Source organism: Megascapheus bottae, chromosome 18 (genome assembly GCF_031878675.1).
Source record: "Megascapheus bottae isolate mThoBot1 chromosome 18, mThoBot2.hap1, whole genome shotgun sequence".
In the NCBI taxonomy this organism is placed as follows: domain Eukaryota; kingdom Metazoa; phylum Chordata; class Mammalia; order Rodentia; family Geomyidae; genus Megascapheus; species Megascapheus bottae.
Genome location: NC_143526.1, coordinates 11,352,511 through 11,361,330, shown reverse-complemented (window position 1 = coordinate 11,361,330; position 8,820 = coordinate 11,352,511). Strand labels below are relative to the sequence as shown.

Sequence of the window (8,820 nt, the reverse complement as noted above, 5' to 3'; positions counted from 1 at the left end):
ACCATAGTTCAAAGCCAGCCTGGGCAATACATAGCCATGAGACTCTTATCTCCAATTAATCTCTAGAAAAGGGGAAGTAGGGCTGTGGCTCAAGGGTAGGGTGATAGCCTTGAGCTGAAGAGCTCAGGGACAACGCCCAGGCTCAGAGTTCAAGCCCCATGACCCCTCCCCCACAAAAAACAATAACAACAAAAACATTGAACATCATAACTTTGAGGAATATTTTTTTGCCACTCCTGGGCTTGAGCTCAGGGCCTGAGCCCTGTACTTGGACTTTCTCAAGGCTAGAGCTTTACTACTTGAGCCTCAGCACCACTTCTGGCTTTTTTCTATGAATATGGTGCCAAGAAACTGTACCCGGGTCTTCGTGCATGCTAGGCAAGCACTCTACCACTTGGCCAAACTCCCAGCCCAACTTTGAGGAATATTTTTATTTCCCCTGAGCCTCTGTTTCCTTATGTATTAAAGGGAGAGAAAATATCAATCCTGTATTTTTGCATGGATTAGTAATAATCCCTATGAATGATAATAGCTGCTAACGTCTATTGAGCAAGAGCACTTAGACTTTACCTTATTCAGTTCCTGCAATGTTTATATGAAACCAATGTTAGCATTATCTGCCCTTTACATATGAGGAAACTGAGGAGCAAAGTCAATACACTTATAAACCATGGAGCCCAGCACCTGTCCTGCTAACATGCCAGTTGGCTCTGGGGAGCTGAAAATCAACCCTCTTCCTACAGGATCAAGCAACATGAGCCCATTGCCCTAATCCCTACAATATAAAGCCACGAACTTGTTCTATTGTCATTAACTCACCCCATGAAGCCTGTGTGGTGGTGTTATCCACGGTTGACAGATGATGAAGCCATCTAATGGGAATTGAATAACTTCTCCCAAGTCTCTCACATAAGTAAAGAAGCTAGAACTGGGCCCCAGACATGCCTTGTTGTAAATCCTACTTTTTGACACTTTGCATCCAGGACAGTCTATTAGTCCATCCTCTGAGAAGGTACACTGAAGGAGAGATGAGATTTCATCTCTTCTTAAATCAGAGCTAACATAGCTATTTGATCAATCAAATGTTCTGAGAATGGTGTTTCAGAACGTCTGGGGCTAGGACATGATAAGTTCTGTGTATTCTTTGAGCTCCTCGGAACTCTATCAGGTGAGTACCATAAACACTTCATGGAACAGAATCAAGTGGCCAAGGCCAATCACAGACTTTTGACCCACAACATCAGGAGTGACAGCAAAGTATTTTAAATGTGAAGCCATCAAGTTTAAGTAGCTTTTTACACTGCTACTGGTAGTCAGAATGGAGGGTTCTATTGATACAGGACTCCAGGTCTTGATTTCCTTGGAAATATGCAAAAGAGAACTCTGTGAAAGGGAAAACCATCCCTGCATGTTCACAAGGGCATCATGGATAAGGGAGCAAGGCTGCAGGACTCCTGCCAGCAGCATTAGTTCTTTTCTCAAAAAGAACCACACCTCTCCAGATTTTGAGTCCCGCACAGCTCTGTAACAGAGAAGCTGACTCACAGGTTCATTTCTGTTTCTTAACCATTTCTGCTTCTTATCCATTTACATAGCTAACCTCCATTCTAGTTCCCCTTACAAGTGGGGCAGCATTAGGGGTACAGTGCATCTAGGACTAAAAATTGAAATATGATAAGGCCCTGATCTTCCCTCCTCAGAATACCCAGGAATGAGTTACTTCTACTGGCTGTTTGATCTGCTTCTGAAACAGAAATGTTAGGACACATTGTCACCTACTTTCGCTCTGTGATTCCATGGGTCACTAGCCAATTCTGCAGCTCTTGACCTAGGTATATTCCTGGCGAGGTGCTTTCATTCTTCTAGAAACCCAAAACCCAATCTGAGTCCAAATTTTTGATGCCTACAACTGTCCCTGTGTTCCCATATTCCATCTGACGTGAAGCAGTGGTAGAATACTTGCAAAGCTCCACAAAGACCCAGGTGCCCAGACACCCACCTTGTCCCAGATGCCAGAACTGCAACTAACATGACTCATTGCTCAGTATTTGTTTCCTTCTGTTGCTATAATGTATTGTCATTCCCAGATGACAAATGCAGACCTCTAAATGTCAGAGACTGTGATGTATGTGCACATACATGTGGTGTGTGTGTGTGTGTGTGTGTGTGTGTGTGTGTGAGAGAGAGAGAGAGAGAGAGAGAGAGAGAGAGAGAGAGAGACCTAAGTCAGAAGTGATGAGATCAGAAATCTACAATGGGGGTCCTTCTTCTGCCAGAGTGTTTCCCTGCCCAGTCCTGTTTCTTTGTGAGAAAGCACATGGGCATGCTTCCCATTAGCACAGGCATAGGCAGGCTGCACTTGGATAATGTCAGGCCTGCTGTCTCAAGTTTGTTTCTCATATGGCAAGACAGCAGCTGCTAGAAGTGTGGTGCTAACATGAATCTCAACCTCACTGTAAGTGCATTTGGGATGTTTAGAGAAGAAGGGCCCACAGTCCCACTCATTGTGGCAAGCAGACACATCTGTCATAATACAAGGAAGAGAGATGTACACAAGCACTCCTGAAATAGTCTTACTGCAGAACCTAGACTCACCACCCATCCCCTGCATAGTGGAAAATAATATCTGGCTTCCTACCCCATCACTATCTATAAAGGGAAGAAAACCAGAATCTCTGGCTTTAGGATCCTCTGACCCTGGGATCCACTCATGCTAGGCTCACACACAAAAGAGGCCCTCCTTTCTTGACCTAAGAAATATGAAATTTTGTGAGCTCTTGGTAAGGGAAACTCTTCATCTACAACTTCTACATTAATTTATTTGACTCCTGTCCCAGTGATTTGGGAGTCCTGGAGTGCTATGAACAGGCATGTGTCATGTTTCCAGATTTTAGAGTGCAAAGCAATTGGAAGGAATGCTTGGGGGCAAAGTAGAGTAGTTCTTGACCTTGTTACTCACTTGCTCAGGTTTCTCTAAGAAGGACTTAAACCCTTCTTGTCTTTGTGATACAATTATATCCATCTATTGTGGGATAGAGGGAAGAAATCTCTTGTCTAGGGTCAGGCTGCCTTTGAGTGGAATCTAACCCGCTTTCCTCCTTCCTGAATGAAAATAGTTTTGGCCTCTAAAGGCACCTACTTTTCTTCTACCTCTTTCACTTGTTTTATAAAATCTCCAGAAACATGAACTTGCAGATATAAGAACCAGGACATCTCTTAGGCCCACATCTTTTTTTTTTATTTTTTTATTGTAATTAGTAAAAGGGTTACATGATATTTGCCAGATAGAAGGTGCATTAATTCACATACATTGATACCCTTTCACATGTCTTGGTACACATTTCCCTCCCCCCCCCACACCCCCCTCCCGTCTTAGTTTTCCCCCCTTCCCTATCAAATTTCAAATATCCAAATACAAATAAATTCAATATATCAGATAACAAAGTGAGATACTATACCAATATGAGATAACCAAGGGATAGCAAAGGAGATGAACAAAAGCCATATAATGAATAATTGTTGTCCTTAATGTACTATGTTGTCTCTCATCTCCTTTGCTATCCCTTGGTTATCTCATATTAGGCCCACATCTTTTTGTCACTTTCATCCTCTCTTTTAAAATACAGACACACATATACAAACTCATATTGCATAGTAATTTTACATATTGAGGGGGTATAATGTGACATTTCAATGCACATAAAGATTTCAGTAATTGACTTATTTATCACCTCACCTATCATTTATTCCTGTTGGGGACACTGAAAATACTCCCTACTAGTTATTTTGTAATGTTCAATTAATTGCTACCACCTTAGTTGTCCTAGTCAACATTTTTATTTGACTACTTTTTAAGTCATCTGCTAAAGACTCTTTAAAAATAATCATGAGACTTAGGTGCCGGCCGGCATGTCCTTGGGCTAGAGAGCAGGACATCTGTCTTCGTATCCTCGTATCCGGTATCCTCCTTGTGGTAGCGGCGAGAGAGTGAATTTAAAATGGGTGATGTTGAAAAAGGCAAGAAGATTTTTGTTCAGAAGTGTGCCCAGTGCCACACCGTTGAAAAGGGAGGCAAGCACAAGACTGGGCCTAACCCCCATGGTCTGTTTGGTCGGAAGACAGGCCAAGCAGCTGGGTTCTCTTACACAGATGCCAACAGGAATGAAGGCATCACCTGGGGAGAGGACACACTGATGGAGTACTTGGAGAATCCCAAAAAGTACATCCCTGGATGATCTTCGCTGGCATTAAGAAGAAGGAAGAAAGGGCAGATTTGATAGCTTATCTCAAAAAAAAACCTACAAATGAGTAATAGCACTGCCTTATCTATTTATTGGCAAAATAAATGTCTCATGGCTTTTAAATGTGTACCATAATTCAATTGATCTCTGATAATCAGATTTCAAATCATGATGGCTGACAGAATATTTTTGGACAGTCCCGATTTAAGTAAAACTGGCTTGTGGTTAAGTGAATATGATCTTTAAAAGATTCCCTCCCTCAAACCCCCAGACTGTGATATGATTGGACTTACTAATGTTCAATTTTTCAGCAGAATATGGATTAATTCCTTCTCCACATGTGTCAAAGATTGGTTTTATAGTCAGATTTATATAGCTAATTATGAGAACATCTTTAAATACTGGCAAAATCCCTTCACTCTTTCAGCATCAAGAAAAACTAACCTGTTTGAATATTTGATCATTAGCCTATTAGAGGCAATGATTGAAGATGAGGCAATGTCTATATTTCTGGTCTTGACTATACCAATTTAATTAGAATTCCCCATCTCTGAAATCTGCCTTTTACTTATTGAAAAGCATTTTAGTGTGGCTTATGTCTAAATGTCAAATAAAGAATATTTAACATTTGTCACATTTTATAGTTGGTCTGTTAAGTTCAGATGCTTGTAAAAGTGACCATGATAGATACAATACCGAGTTTATTTTTAATTCTTTACTAAGACAAAATTATAATTCAGGATGTTCTTTATGCAGCTATTCAGAAACACAAAATGGTGGAACTACTGTGTATGTGTGATTGATAGTGGTGCTTTTCGCAAACTTCTTAGAGAAAGGGATTGTAAATGATGTGGCCATAAGACTTAAGGTAATTAAAGATAAATATTACATAAAAATAATAATGATACCCATCTCTATTATGGATCCTCTCCTATCCACAATGGTGATCCATTTCTCCACCAGTGTCAGAATCCAGGAATACTTTCTAAGGAGTAATTCCTACTTAGCTTTGATTTCCTACAGTAAAAGGCTGAGGAAAGCTGTGTGGAGCCACAGCGATGGCTTGAGTGCTGGTATTGGATTCTGAGTGATATCATAGCTATGGGACACAAAGATAAATTTATATGTGACAGCACAGGATCCTTTCATGCCACCTCTGAAAGAGTAATTTATGTGTTCAGTTTAGGTTGGTATACTCTGCCCTGCCAAGTTTCTACGTGATTTATAGGTGAAGAGCTTTTTGTTTATTTTTCTTCAACAAGATTATAGTGTTGTGTAGTCACAGATACTATGGTATTGGGGTAAGGCAGGGACAAGATAGACTGTTTTTTGATAATGTTGTTAATACACAGGAATGGAGACTGTAGCCCTATAGGAAATTGTTGATTGTGGATTTCTGATCATTTCAAAGACAGATGTGAGCACCTGTGAGGATCTTGTATCTCAACCTGTAATTTGAATGAAAGTGGAGCTAACCTGTTTTCCCAGGAGTCAGGATGCCAAAAATCCTGCCAAATGGCAATTTGCTGTACCTATATTCAACAGCTTTGTAAGCAGAGAAATCTGATCTCATCAGCACTTAGAATATAACCCTGTCTGCCAGGTGTAGAGCCATAGTTTCTAAGATCACACAATGCAGAAGTCTAAATAAGAATATAGTTTAGGAAAATCATAATGAAAAACACACTCCTCAGGTTTTCCAAACAGTTTGTCATCATATCTCTAACAAACTTTATTCCTATATGCAATAGAGAACAAAATTGCCAAGTGACACCTGCTCAGAGAGGCATGAAATCAGAATAAAGGCCTGGATCATATAACAAGACTCAAAACCAGAGTCCTGCCATTCATATTCATTAGTTTATAGATGGATTCTTTCAACATTTTGCTCCTGTAACTTTTGATTTTTACCTATTTTCTTCTAACCACCCTTTCTTCTCTTTGCTGATTAGGACATTTTATTTAATACTATATTAGGATATTGTGTCAAATTCTGCACAGATTTGGGGCCACTCTGCCATCTTTTCAAATGAGGTTACCTAGGTCATTCTGATATCATCCACCTTGTATTCTTTTGATTTATGGACATTCAAGTCCATTCATGCTGAGTGCCAATGGCTCATGCCTGTAAGACCGTTACTCAGTAGGTGAAGTAGCAATGAAGCATGGGCTAAGAACTGAAATGATAGAAACACAGTGCTACCACCAGAACAGACAAAAGTAATTTTCAGAAAAGAAGCTATATACCAAGTGATATATGACTCAGAGGAAACCTTTCCAAATATTTTGTTTTATTTCACCAAATAACAGACTAGGAAGGATTTTTTGATTTGTGTTAGTCAGCTTTTCTTTGCTATTACAAAATACCTGAGAGAATCAACTTAAAGGAAAAAAGTTAACTTTGGCTTACAACTTTGGAACATTCAGCCCATGGTTACTGGCTCTGTTATTTCTAGACCTGTGATGGGGTAGAAACATAATGTCAGGTCCACAAGGTCCAGCAAAGTTGCTCATTTCAATGTGGCCAGAAAGCAGACAGATACATAAACAGAGACAGAGAAAGAGAGAAAGACAGAGACAAAGACAGAGGCAAAACAGAGACATAAGACAGACACAGAGATAGAGACAGAGAATATACAAGATTGGGAAGAAATACCCTTCCAGAGAATACCTTTCCTATGTCCCAATTCCTCAAACTAGAACCTACAGGTTTTACCACTTTGCAATTCTGCCATCAGCTTGTGACCAAACTCTTAGCAAAATGGCCTTTGGGAAGGATTTCAGATCAAAACTTTGACAGTTGCAGAGCCTCCAGTCTACATATGGGTTTTGCAGACAAACTGAAATCCAGGGATCCTGACGCTATCAAAACATAAAAACATAAGCTGAGCTTGTTGGCATCAGGTGCTACCTTATCTTAGAATTGGAATGGGCTGCTCATACAAGATGGAGCCCAGTTGCATTACTAGTTCATGCTCAAGAGAGAGAGTTGATCTACAGTTGGACTTTGGTATGAGAGGGTCTGGAATAAGAGGCCCGGCCACTCTATTTTGTAACTATAGAGGCTGCCAAAATGATTTCTAGAAGAAATCTGAAATTTAAATAGCCAAATTTCTGAAGATACTGACGCTTGTGTTCAAGGGGAGGGAATTCCACAAAACAAATTCTCCACATGTGCCAAGAAAATGACGCCTTGCACACATGGAGGCTTACAAGATTACATTTCTGCTCCACTATCACCTAACAAAAAACTGCACAGAGATGCTACCTGTGTACGATGCCAGCCATGTTTGATCCTTCTCCTGGCACCTGTCAGGGCAGTTCCATCTTCAGCCCAGTTCTGGTCTTCCCCAAATTGGAGTCTTCCATTTCTTGGACACCAAGTTTCTGTTTTACAGGAAGATTCCACTATTTTTCTAACCAGTCCATGTGAACCAAGTCCATGACATTTGCTGTCATAGAAGAAGCTGGTTTTATAAGACTGCTCCATTAAGTGATTATATATTAACAATCCATAGATCATTTGCAAAGGGAATAGTTCCATTTATCTTTTAAATTGACTTCTCCAGACTTTCCAGAAATTAGAGTTAACATCGTGTTCTCAAAAACCAAATGAGAAATGTCCCAAACATCTGACTACAGGACACATTCTCAAACCACATGTGTGGATGGAAAAAAGCATTCAGATAATCTCTCTTGCTTTCTAGAGGTAACAAATTTACAGCAATGGTGGAATGAAGCAGTTCCTGCTCCAAAGGTTACCCTAAAACAGCTCCATTCTTGCAGAATCCATGGGAAATGGAAGGTCCCATTTCTCTTACTTCCTAAACCATTAGACTTCATTGCAATGCATACGAATATGTGATTGTACTAGTTGTTCCTGATTAGATGTTTCGAAATTGTACTTAATTGAGTTCTGAGTAAACATAACTTTTTGACTAGCTCAGAGGATGCATCTGCTTTGGCTTTGCTCCTGAAATGAATCTTGTTGTGATATATAATCAATTTTAGCAAACTGCGCTAATGATTTTGTTCACAAATATTCTCCAAGCTAGTAGTACTTCACAAACATTGATAATCCTTTCTCATGTCTTGGTCCCCATTTCCCTCCCGCCAACCCACCCTTCATCTTGTTTTCCCCCCTTTCCTGTCCAATTTCAAATAATCAAATAAGCATATAAAAATATATCAGATAACAAAGTAAAATACTGTAAAAATATGAGATAACCAAGGGACAGCAAAATAGATGAGCTAACATAGTATATTAAGGACAACAATCACTCCTTATATGGCTTTTGTTTCTATATCCTGGAAGTCCTTTCATTTAGTGTCATGCTGTATGGCCTTAGGTATCTAGGTTTTTCTCTATTGTAAATCTCTGCTAGGAGAGCCCAAGGTTTCTACTGATTTTGACAAATGAGGGAAACCATTGAGCCTATGTTCCTTTGAGTCTGGCTTACTTCACTTAATAAGAATTTTTCTAAGTCTTTCCATTTCCTAACAAATGGGGCGATGTCGTTCTTTCTGACAGCAGCATAGAACTCCATTGTGTATAAATACCACATCTTCTTGACCACTC

The 8,820-nt window shown here is 39.9% G+C and overlaps 1 pseudogene; it reads left to right on the top strand.

The window, feature by feature from the left end:
- Positions 1-3,968: 3,968 nt before the first annotated feature.
- On the top strand, positions 3,969-4,312 carry LOC150050099 (cytochrome c pseudogene; annotated as a pseudogene).
- The last annotated feature ends 4,508 nt before the right edge of the window (positions 4,313-8,820 follow it).